Consider the following 10,882-nt stretch of genomic DNA (forward strand, 5'->3'; position numbering starts at 1 on the left):
ATTTAAAATCCTTTTGGAAGCTTCCATAGCAGAGATTTGCTGATGGCCTTGCTTTACCCAGCTCTGGGGAATTTCAATTCCTCAATACACAGGGAAAAAAAAAAATCAGCTGAAGTGATTGTGTGACAGATCAGCCCAGAATTTGTCTTGGGCAGTGGCAGCATCCAGGTTGATGTGTGTTATGGGAGTTAATCCATGCTAAAGATATCCCAAAATCAGGGGGAGCAGCCAGCAGGAGTGACAGGAACATCCTTTCCCCAAACTCTTTGGCAGAACCAGCAAATCCTTGGTTTGTATTGTGAGGCAAAAAAAGGGATTTTTTCTCTCAATTTTCTTTTTTTTTCTCCTTCAGCATCAAAAGTATAGCAGGGAGCAGAAAAGTTTTGAAAAATCATCTTCTCACTGTCTGGATTTCTCTAGGAGCTGTCACAGCCTCTGGATGGGGTGTGGGGATGCTGGAAATCTCATCTTTGGGAAAGCCAAGCTGACACAAGCAGGGAGTGGTGACAGGCTGGACTCATTTTGAGAATCATGGAAGTTTGGGAGGGAAGGGACCTTCAAGAAAATTCCATGGGCAGGGACCCCTTCCATAGACCAGGTTGCTCCAAGCCCCATCCAACCTTTTTTTCCTCCTTATTTTCTGCCTTCCCTTTGCTCAGACACTGCTCAGTGAAGTCCAGAGTTGGTTTTTAATCCACAATTTGGTACAAGCTGAATGCCTGATGTGATTGCTGTTAATTCAATGTCATTTATCAGTGAATGGTGGAGTAGTGGCTGTTCCTATGCACAAGAGCTCCATTTAGTGCTAGGAAAACACTGAATATCAAATTGCTTAAAAATCACACTCTGTTTTCACATCCCAAAAATGTTTTTTTTTTTTTTTTTTTTTTTGGTGGGGGGAATGAATGGCTGTACCTGGATGAGATGGAGCTGCAAGTGGGATATTGGCAGGGATGAGATGGATACAACAAAGCAAGAGGAGAACTGGGGGTTTATTAAACCTCAGCTGTTTTTTGGGCAGTGTTTTCAGGTGTGGATAAAGGGGAAGACAATGGGAAATGCACAATTGTAGCCCTTGTTTGGACGTGGTTTTCCTTATGTTTGTCTCATGTGAATCCTCCACAACCATTTCATCAATTTTCCAGGCTAAAGGATGCCTCAGGATTATGGGATAATTACTGACTTGCAGGAGACACCTTTCCCTCCACCTGCATTGCTCTCAATTTGGGAAAAAACACTATTTTGTTAGTTTTTTTCAATTTTTTTTGTGGAGGTTCATTTTTTATTTTTATTTTCGTTCTTTTTTGTGGAATGTAGGTGAGGATGGGGACAAGCTCCTCCAGTGTCCCTGTGCTGTAGGGCTTTAATCTCTGTATGAAAAAGGTGATGTCCAAAAATTCTGAGGTTTAAAAACATCTCTTATGGTTTTAATTAAATGGGAGTTGGTGCAAAAATGAAGGAGGTGTTTCCCTACTGGATGTGGGTGGAAGTGAGGGCAATTGTTGGTAAACAAGGAAAATTTTTAAAAATTGGGTTAAAGGAGATGCTGTAAAATGAGAAATTTTGGCTTTTTTATGCATGTCTGTGAAGAGGAACTTGGAGCAGGTCAGAGGTTGATTCTCTGAGGGGCCAATTCCACCACAAGGATGCTGAAAACACGTGAGGAGTTGAAATGCATCTTCTCCTTCTGCCTCCTTCACCAACCACAGAGATTTTATATTAAAATAACAACAACAACAACAACAACAACAAAAAAGTAGTTGGAATTAGGCAGATGAGAAAATGCAAATTCATGGCACAGAAAAGAAAAGCAGAGCATGAAAGAGAAAAACATCCTGATTGCTCGCAAGGGGAGGGATGGCTCAAGGGCTTTCATTTTTTCTTTTTTTTTTAATAGAAATATTATTGCAGTTTATTTCTAGTCTTTGCAATGGGAGATGGAGGTTGTCTCATGTCCAGGTCAATGGGGGTTTTATTTTATTTATTTTATAGGGTGAGGCTGATTAGCCCACCCTGTCTTCTCCTCCTTCTCCATGCAGGCAGCTCTTCATGGGTGGACACAGGTCTGGAATTGTGGCCTGGAATTACCTTTCTCTGTTGGTTTTGGGCCCTTCCACCTCCCCTTTCTCCCTGGAGATTTATTGTATTAAATTTTCAGGTTTTTTTTTTTTTTTTTTTTTCCTAAAGGCTTGGAACAAAGGGAGATTTGTAGAAGATTTGTATGTGGTGAGGGCTCATATTTGGTCTATATTTCAGAGAGGTAAAATGAAATGCTGAACCTCCTCCAGATAAACCTCTGGGACTTCTGCTGGGGACCAGTGGCATATTTCTTCTGTGATCCTGCAGGAGGTCAGGGGTGAAGCTGGAGCTCTGTGAAGAACAATTTGTTTGCTCTTAACAGAGGCAAAGACAGAAGAAGAGGGTGAGCACAACTCGGGGGTCTCTGAGTCATTTCTCTGCAGAGCTCAGCCCTTGCTCAGGTCCCCTTCTCTGTTTGTAGGATGCTCTCGTGCTTCCCAGACCCTCCCCTGTCTGCAGATCAGGAAAACTTCCTAAAAAAAAAATAATTAATGTACCAGTGATGTGTGTTTTCCAAACATAAACCCTTTGTCATTGTTTGCTCTTTACTTTCAGATGTATAAAGAGTGTAGGATAAATTATTTTTTCTGGACAAACTGGCCTGGAAAGGATTTATCACTGAAATAAATTTTTCTCATTGTTTTGTCTTGTAAAACACCACATGAAGGATTAGCCAACAGCCTTAGTTTATATTTATAGGTGGTTTGCAACACAATGGGCAAGGATTTCATCAACAGGTGCAGAAGACCAAAAAATCCTGGAATGTTTTGGGTGGGAAGGGATCTTAAACTCACCCAGAGCCACCCCTGCCATGGCAGGGACACCTCCCACTGTCCCAGGAATGTCCAACCTGGCCTTGGGCACTGCCAGGGATGGGCCATGGTAGAAGATTCCTGAATTATCAGGATGAAGTCTCTGTCCTCAGGTGAGGTTTCTCACCAGCACCTCCCTAAAACTCCACCCACCAAAAATCTTAAAAATATTGCAGAACAGGAAATTTAAAAAAAAAAAAAATCAATTAGCATCATTAATTAACTATAATAATATCATTTAATTTACTGCCTGGAAATCCAGTAGCTTTGGCCCCATGCCATGGTAAATTCTGCATGGTGGAGTCTTTCCTGTGGTCACACATCCATTCTGAGACCTGACAATGATGAGCAGTTTTGAGACATTTAAGTGCTGCCATTGTTTTAGTGAGGGAATTTTATTGCCTTGCCCGGGCAGTTAATATCTCCCAGCAGCTGGGATTGATTGGGGTATTTAAAAAAGAAAGGAAGAAAATTCTGTAACTTCAATTTTATGTTGTTATATGTCACTCCTTGCTGCTGGATGGCTTTAGAAGAAGTTGGACCCTCACCATGGAAGTATCCACATCAGTAAATCAAATATAATCCATATTTTGCCAAGTTTCCTGGGCTGTTGCATCTGCCATCACCACCTGTGATAATTTCCCTTCTTTTTTTTTTGCACTAAATAATCAATTATAATATTCTACTTTCCCCCTCCTTCTCTACACGCTGCTTTATTACAACTGGCTCTGGTTAGGGTTTTGTTGGTTTTTTTTTTTTTTTTGTATGTCAGTGAGGAGGTGTGGGTAACTTTGTGCAGGCTCTTTGAGCACAGCAATGGGCATTGTGGAGCCCTGTGCTCCCGACTGCAGGACCTGCTCTCCATGAACATTAAAAACAGATGATCCCACGTGAGTAAATGAGAATTTACTGAGGCAAGAGATGTCAGATTTTGCGATTTTTCTATCCCAAAAATGAAGCCCTGGGTGTTGGTAACACACAAGGAGCATCTTTGAAAGATCCAAACAAGGCACATCCCAGCTTGAGTTTTGTGGGAAAAGCCAAGAGGGAAACATTTTGGTGGAAACAATAAATTTGGTCAAAGACAGTGAGCAGAGATAACTGTGCCGACATTTTCTGGGTTAAGTTTGGAAAATATCTGCACTTTGGAAATGGATTTATCGTTTAAAGAACATTCTGGGTGTTTCAGGTGTGTCTCTGGGGTGTGCCAGTGCTGCCTGGGTGATTTGGGGTGGTTCTCACACACTGAGTGTCTCTTCAGTGGGTCCATACTGGTGACTTTAGACCTGGCTTAGGGGGGCCTGAGCAGGGTTTTAGCCCTGCAGTAACCCCAGGTTTGTCCCGTGGGGCTGTGCCAGCACCAGCACAAGGAGCTGTTGGTTTAAAGGGAAAATATCAGCACTGGGGACTTGTAGAGGCAGAGCACAAAGGGCAGGATGGGAGTGGAGCAGACATTTACACTCCTGGGGTTATGGCACTGCAGTCACAGCCCCCTCTTATGTGAATATTTTAAAAATAAACAATTTTTTGTGTGCCATGAGTTCAGAGGTTCTGGTCTGAGTCTGCTGGGGATAAAGGATGGTCCTAACCCAGCCTATTGCTGTCATTTTGTGGGGAATTTACCCTGGTGATGTCCAGAAATCCCATTTCCAAAACCTGCATCCCATCTGCTCCCTCTCAGAGCTGCCCTCATGTTCTTCAGCACCCACCAAAATTAAAAGGTGATATTTGCACTCAAAGAGCTGCTGCATCCCTTCAGCCTGGATCAGATATTTATCTTTATCAAGCAGATGAACTCATTGCAGCTCAGCTGGATTTAAAACCAGGTTTTACATTTTCCTTTTTAATTTTATGCTTCGGATGGGGACTGTGCATAGGAACCTGCTGAAAAGATGTGCACTTGCTCAGCTCCTTTTAGAGCCAGGTTTAACTTTCTGGATGATCCTTTTTACTACAAAGTGGAATTTTATTATTTTTCTTGGTCCAGTAAGATTCATGAGGTCTCTGCTTATTTCCTTTTTTGTGATGGTAACTGAAAGGGTACAAAAAACTGGGCATTGAGATAAATTTTTGATCCTGAAAAAATAGAAAACCAGTCAGGAAATTATGCTTTAAAAAAAGAACAAACTCGAAAAACAAAAAGTCCAAAATGTGCCTTGGTGGAGCTTTTATGAAATATGACAGATCCCCCCTAAATATGTCACGTTTATTTTTACAATACTATAAATAAAAAAAGTTGAGTGAGAAAATAATCTCTTGGCTGTTCCTGGGAGCGCAGCCCCTGCCAGGAAAGGTCTCTGTAAATAGCAGAGGTCACAACTGCCTGGGATCTCTCCCCCCACCCCTCTGAAAGCAAGGAGCACATCTTTGTGTACATTCCATAAAACGTGGGATAGCTGTTCCTCCTCGGATTGTAAATCCTGGGGACCTGGAGATGCCACGCAGGTGCCAACAAAATTTAGAGAGGAAGAAAATCTCTCCTTGGCTACTGTTTGGTAGTGCTTGAGCTGTTTTGGCCTGGGAATTTGGTGACAAACAATTTTGGACTGAAAACTTTCAGTTGATTGAAGTGGGTTTTTCATGTGAAAAAGCCAGTTTTGATGTATCTGAGGTGACCAAGCAGCACCAGGAAATTTGAAGGACTCGGTTGTATTTTGTTTTCTGTGTTGATTTTTATTTATCTTTTTTTCCCCATGGGGATTTTACACCCAATAATCTTGATGGTGGTTGCTGCTCAAAAGAATTTGGTTTGAAATTAGTTTTCCTTTGTGTAAAGAGATTTGCAAGGGATTTTTATTTCTTGCATGACCATGATTTAGGTGAGCTCTGGTTTAGATGCTGATGCTGCAGTAGGAGCAGCAGAAATGAAATGCTTTGGGAAGGGCAGAGGTGGAAGGAAGTTCATCCTTTCCAGCTTCTCTGGTGTGGTTTTCATCTATAAATCCATTTTAAGAGATTAATTCTAATTGATTGTCCCAGGTTTGCTCTGGGTGAGCAGGGGATGATCCCAGCCCTGGAGCACCCACGTGGCTCAGGGTGCTGGGAATGGCCTGGGAGCCTCCCCTGCCCTGCCCAAGGAGGGAAAGGTGGATTCTATCCTCAGAATTCTCATGGATTTGTCTAATTTCCCAATTCCACGGGGAAACATAAGAGTTGGACCTTTGGAGGAAGGGCTGCAAGGTCCAGAGCTGGACTTGGCCCTGCTGGGCCAACGCTTGGACTCGACCTTGGGCTTTCCCAACCTCTGGTGATTCCTGAGTCTCTTGATTTTGAAAAGAATTTAAAATTAGAGCAACATTTATGGGGATAAGAGGGGATTGATGCTTTCAGGGGCTGGCTCCCCGTTTCAGAGGTACAAAGGTGAGCCCAAACAATTTCAGTGTAAGCAGCTCTCTGCTCTGCTGAGGTGCCAGCATGGCTGGATCAGGGGGATCCTTACACTCTGAGTGAGGAAAGGAATCTTAAACTGCTCCACTGTGTCCTTGGGAAGTGCTTGGAGAAAGGTCTAAGGGCAGGGCTGAGGACACACCATGAGCCCAATCCCAAACCCTGCTTTCCCCCATCACTGTCCTCTCCACCTGTAATTTTCTTCCTGAATAAATTTCTTTTACTATTCCACTTCCCTCACCACCCCAAACCCAAGCTTGACCTACTGTGTTTTGCTTTCATTAGAATAAAATAATTCCTTTTAGTGCCTTTTGCCCTGGCTAAACCTTCAGCTTTTTCCAAGTCCTTCAGCTCCTTAGGAATTTTATTATCAATACAGGGTGGATATATGGGATCAATGAGGGTTTTGTGGGAGGTGTGAGACTCTGAGCTTGCTCATAAAGAAATAGAAAAGAGGGAGAGGATGAGTGAGCTCCACTGGGTTTGATTCCTGAAGAAAGAGGTGCTGGAGCACACAGAAATCTTCTCTAAAAGGCATTTCTCTGTTTTTTTTTTTTTTTTTTTTTTTTTGTGTGTTTTTAATTTTAGGAATAAGCTTTATAGCACCAAGTGACTGTGATCATCTTTGTCATGCTCATGGGGGTGGTGGCTCTGGGAGAGAATCCTGCACGTGGTCCTTGCTCTTCCTTGTCTTGAATTACACAAATGACTTTAAAGTATATTTTAAGCAGGCAGGTTCTGTTTTGATTAATTAATCTTACAGTTTCTCAGCTTTAAATGAACTTTTTTAAGGACAAGTAGTATTTTTTTTTTAATTTTTGGGGGGCTTTTTACACATCTGGGTTTTTACACATTTGGGTTTGCTTTTACACATCTGCATACTGCTTAGTTTGAATTTACTAATTAGAATAAATAAAAAATAAGGAAAGCAGCAGGTGTTCTCTTATGTCTTCTACAAAGAATCTTATTCTTTAAATTTTACCAGATTATTTTATTCCTGCTGCTTCACACTGCAGGTTTCACAACAGAAATGTTTTCTTTTATTCACATGAGACTTTTTTGGGGATGTTTTTTGTTGGCAATTTGAAGGCTGTCATGGTTTGTGGAGAAGAAAACATTCTTATAATGTCTCCTTGCTGCTCCATGACTGATTTTACACGGACTCAGGAGTGAGTTTTAAATAAGTGGATTAGCCCAAAATATTCTGGGGAGGGTACAAAGGGAAATGTGGTTTTTTCCTCCCAATTTCAGTTGCAGGGACCATGTTTGGGAGTGATTATTTGAATTAGGCTGGATTTTTTTTTTTTTTTTTGGACGAGGAGGAGGAGAATGGGTGAATTATATGTTTGTCTGTCATGATTTTTATTTTTAAGGCTGAAGGGCTCAATCTTCTGAACACTTGAATATATGAGAGCAAAGATGAGAGGCTATTATTGTTGTTATTATTATTATTTGTATTTAATTGCTGTTTAAGGAGGTTTTTCAGGCTCTCCACAAGTCCAGAACCTGGGGCATGTGGAACAGTCACTGTGGCTGAGGGGTGCAGTGAAGGTGGGGTTTAGGGGTGCAAGAAACTTCCCTATTTCTTGTCCCTGACTTCTTGGGGTAGAGAAATCCCTGGGTGGTACCTGAGAGAGAGCACAAAAAATCCAGCCAAAGACATTCCATATCAATTTCCACCTCATGGGTTGTTTATCACATCCTAATAATGAGGAATATTCAATTAAATAAGAATATCCCCACTTTAGTGGGGGCTCAGCTTGTGGCCAGGGATCACCTGCATGAAGTCATCCCCCTCACTTTTCAAATTTTTAAAACAAATTTCGAATCGCCAAATTAGCAATTCCAGCCAAAAAATACCAAAAACAAACAAACAAACAAAACAAAAACAAAAAAACAGAGCTAAAAAGGAAAGAGTAGGCATCACCTTTTCCTGCATCCTGCCTGCAAAACTCTCCTCCTCCTTTTTTTTTTTTTTTTTTTTTCTCTTATTGTTCTCCCTATTTTATTTTTAATTAAAAGCCAGCCCGGCCGCGAGCGACTGGCGCGGAAAGCTAAAAAGCCACTTGAAAGTTTGGGGGAATTATTTTTTCGCGCTGCTCAAACGCCAGGCGAGGATTAGAAAGAGTTTAAAAGCTTCCCCATCCCAACGTTATCCATCAGAGGCCCCCTCGGAATGCCCAGATGAATATGGGAGTGGACAAGGTTCTGGTTCCTTTCAGAGAGCTGCCTCGACCTTCTGGGTTTTTCCTCGGGCATTGATGTTTGGTGCACATGAAAGGATTTCTCCAGGGGTTTCTCCAAGGGTTTTTGTGGGAAGTGAAGCAGATTGGGTGAAGTAAGAATACAGACTTAAGTTCTCTCTCTGTGTTTTTGGTGGGAGAGGACTGACTCCTGCATTATCTCACAAACACATAGGAAACATAAAAAGGGGAAATTATGCAGAAAAACATAAATTATGTAGATGCTGGAAAGCCTATGCAAAACATGATATGTGCACATAATAGCATATTTCCCTAGGGTCTAATTGCATCCTTTGGGTACCTTTTGAAGCATCTGAATATTCAGAAGAAAGCAAATTTATTGTAATTTACAAAATATCACAAAAAATAAGGTTGATACAATGATGGATGTTGTAATGGAAACTCACTCTTCAGTTGTTGTCTCAAAGTTGACCGAAGACTAAAATGTAATAAATGAGTGCAGCTGTGGTGTGGGGGGACAGAGCTGCTTCCCCCAGCCCATCAGTCCCTTTCCCTTGCAATCCTGGTGCTTTTCCAGATGTTTTTTTTTGGCAGGTCCTGGGCACCAACCCGTGCAAGGGGAACCGTGGGTGATAAAGGGCTGGTGTTAATTTTCTTCTCAGGAGCTGGGATTTAGTCAGGGCAGAGGAGCCCCGTGGAGTGGCTCTAAGTGGAAGTGATGGGAGAGCTCTGGTGTCAGAAAGGATCACCAGGAATTCTGAGCTCCCACCAAAATTCCTCCTGAACCCCCCACTGAGCAAACTGGCAGAGGTTTCTTTGCATCAATAAACAGGGAATCTGCAGAGAATCCAAATGTTCTGGACCAATGACATCTACTCTCAGTGATCCCTCTCCTATCAGAAGCTTTTGGGAAACTTGGGACCAGTCACCAAAATCTAAATTTATTCCTCCTTTTGAAATGGCTTCACTGCTTTGAACTGCAGAGTCAGCAGGTGAAGGGGAACAATGACAAGTTCTTGCTGAGCCACGTTTTAACATTTTTCCAGAGGCAGGAGGTTATTGTGGCTCTTTTTTTGGGAGCTGTTCTCTCATCAAAGGTTGATTCAGATGCCCCAACCACCTTTCCTGAGGATTCTCATGGCACTGGGGAACCCAGGCTGCTCCTCTTGCAGTGCCTCCATTGGGTGGAGACCTGAGGAATTCCTTTGGATCCCTGGGATCTCTCCAGCTGCTCTATTTCAGGTCAGACAGGTGCAGGCATTTCCTTTGGAGGACAAACTCTTTGGAAGAGGGAGCTATCCATAGATATCCATAGCTATATCCATGAGAGTTTTCCCAGTAAATGTTGAAGGAGCATTTACATTTTCCATCAGCATTTGTGACTGATCTGGTGCTGTCTCTGGACAAGACTCTGAGTAATGTCCTCTAGAGGTGACCCTGCTTGAGTGAAGGCTTGGGTTAAATAACCTCCAGTGGTTTTCCAACCTTAACCATTCCATGATTTCTACTCATGGTTATGAAGGCACAAGAAAGAACATCAGAGTCTGAACAGGTATTACTGCACAAACCTTGCTCTGTTAAAAGCACCTAAATTGGTCTTTTTGGCCACAAAATACTGAATCCCAAATACAAACAGTGTGAGGGTGATCGAGATCCAGTACATTTTCCCTCTGCAGAGCCTGTTTTATGGGAATTTGGCTGCTGACCTTAATGCAGAGAAATCTGGGGCCTCTGTGACAAGCAGGAAGCTGTGCTTGATTTAAGAATCAGGATTTTAACCTTTGTCCTTGTTCAAAGTATTCATCCCCCCATAGAAAGAACAAGCAGGGGCTTCAGGTGATGGCATGGAAAAAGAATCCCTGGAAGCAAGGTCTAGATCAGGAAGATACCATGGAAAATCAGGGAGGTTTTTGATACCTTACCCAAATTTTAACTGTATTTAAAAGTTTTCCTCCTTCTCTGGTTACTCAGACCACGGGAAGGGCTGTGTTTTATTCTTCTGGTGTGCCATGTAATGTGTTGATCCCAAGACTCTTCCCTTCTCCCAGGGAATCCTGGAAGTTTTTGGATGAGGTCGCTGGGATTTGCCATCTCTTATTTGTTTTGCCTTCACAAACCAGTGAGGAGAGGGCTGCCTTTGGGCACCTTGGAGTGTTGGCATTATGGGGAGTGTGGGTCCCATCCTGGCACAGCCCTGTGGGATGCAGGGACCCCCCAGTCCCTGTGTGGGGTCCGTGCTCTGCCATCCCCAGCTGTGTCTCAGCACTCTCCAGCATCCCTGTATTCAAGGAATGTGTCCCAGCTCCCCCACGCCTGGAATTTAAATACATAAATGTCCTGCACAGATCTGTTGTTGGTTGGTAATGTATTGTCAGCTGTCCTGCCAGCCTTTTTATCTTC

Source organism: Sturnus vulgaris, chromosome 8, assembly GCF_052056855.1.
Source record: "Sturnus vulgaris isolate bStuVul1 chromosome 8, bStuVul1.hap1, whole genome shotgun sequence".
NCBI classification, from domain to species: domain Eukaryota; kingdom Metazoa; phylum Chordata; class Aves; order Passeriformes; family Sturnidae; genus Sturnus; species Sturnus vulgaris.